The sequence below is a fragment of the Python bivittatus genome, unplaced genomic scaffold, assembly GCF_059951505.1.
Source record: "Python bivittatus isolate LINGU-HERP-01145 unplaced genomic scaffold, Pbiv_v1 ctg000570_np1212, whole genome shotgun sequence".
NCBI lineage: Eukaryota > Metazoa > Chordata > Lepidosauria > Squamata > Pythonidae > Python > Python bivittatus.
In genome coordinates, this window is record NW_028277097.1 from 11568715 (window position 1) to 11570800 (window position 2086).

Sequence of the window (2086 nt, forward strand, 5' to 3'; positions counted from 1 at the left end):
TATTGGTGAAATTGCTTCCTGTTAACCTTTCTGAGGAGAAGGCCACATTTTCAAAGCAAGACGTGGGCATTATGACCTGTGATGCAGGCTTGTACTTGGCAACATGCCAGTTTCCCATTTATCTTTTGAACATTTTAAATTAATTGGGGACCTGCACCATATTAAAGACTCCATTAGCCATGATTTACAACCTAAAACGGATTATGTGCTATCAAGTCGGTGTCAACTCTTAGCAACCGTATAGATAGGTTTTCTCCAACATTTATTAGGGACGCTTTTATGCTGCTTCAGTCATCGGGAACTCTGATCATCTTTGTGTAGGGATACATCTTGCCTTTTCTTCAAGAGCTCAAGGTCATCCAGTCTTACCCCCCAACCACCATGTGAAGCAAGAGTTTCCATCATTGAGAAAGGTGTCCCCAGTGCCAGCCCTACACTTTATCCATTATACCACACTGGCTGTCCAAAATCTATGGAGTAACAACATACCAAGTTCAACCAAACCACATTATGGCTTAGTATGACTTGTGAACTCAGCCATTCTGTTTTTCTCTATTACGAGGAACTACAGTCTCTCAGTGAGATACAACGCAACCCTTCCTGAAACATATTGGACCTTGGCAGTTCCATGTATTTTACCAGATTTGCTCATGAATAAATGTATGGTGTGTTACATTTATAGAAGTTGCCATACGCAGTCCCTCAAGGTGTTTCCTGCGGTAGAAGTGGGACTGCCTGTTCTACCTCTGCAGCATCCCTTCTCGACAGTGAAGACTTAAGAGTTTTTGGTTGATCTGGCCTTTTAGAATGTTTTTAATACTTTTTAGACATGATACATGGATCAAGCTATGTGTGATGTGTTATTGGAAAACACATCATACACTTAATAATAAAAATGTAGGTATATATGTGTAGGATTGGCTGATTTTAATTAAGAGTAAGGAGTGTCTGTGTTGACAAAGATCTCCCCTCCCTGTTACTGAGAATAAATGTTCCCACAGCACCAAACCCCAACAATATGGAACCTTATTAATTTGTATTGATGGGGGCAATAACCTCACTAAATGTCATGTAATCTTTGGAGAAGCCTTTTGCAACAACGGCTTGCAGGCTTACTGCATTTTTATCTCATCGTTCCATTGCAACAGAACTTTCAAGGCAGCTACTGATAAGGGTGAGGCCATTATAAGCCTTCTCACAGCAAAAAAAGTCTTGCTCCTATCTCCACCTTCAAAATAATAAGTAATTCATCCGACTGGATGAAGAGTTCAGGGGAAGATAAACACTGATGTTTCTGCTTTGTTTTTAAGAAAGGGTTATGCTACCGTTTTCAATAATCATGGGCTAAAAAAAGATGGTTCCAGGGTTGTATTTGACTTTAGGGCCACAGGTTGCCCACACCAGGTTTGTGTTTGACACGTTGGAGAAGCACAACCCTTGTTGGCCAACTGGGCGTCTAAATACCTAGCAAATCTACTGCGTCTGCCCGTGGATCTCAATCCAGCTTCTGCACTTGCTGCGTCAAGACAGGCTCCCTCATTCAAGCTCCACTCCTAGTGACTCAGTGCCACTTCAGCAATTTGAGCTGTCAGGCTGAAAAAATCTGCACCACCACTAGATGGCAGGGGTTTTGAGGTTTCTGCGTCTCCTTTGCCACCCTCTAATGGCCATCTGGATTTTTGCTGTGTGTTTTTCGCCTACTCAATTTAGGTATGGATTTCCTAGTGGTCTCTCATCCACATACTAAAGCGCACCGGCCCCGCTTTGCTTGTCGAGAGCGACCAGCTCTGGCTCCCCGCAGCAAGTCCCACGCGAACCCGAAGCGCTGAGTCACTCGGGCCGCTCTTTGACTCACCGCTTCACCACGTGACTCCGCCCTCTTTTGTCTTCCGGCAACAACCAAGAGAGGGAGGGAGGGGCTGCCTCCTCGTTCTTGAGGGCTCCGCCCCCGCCGCTGATTGGCCGAGGGGAACAAAAGCGCCCGGGAGAGCCTAAAGAGACTCCAGAGAGGGGATGCAACAGAACAATCCGGTTCCCTTTGGAAAGCGACTCTACCCTGGGGCTGCCGCGCAGGAGGGGAATACAT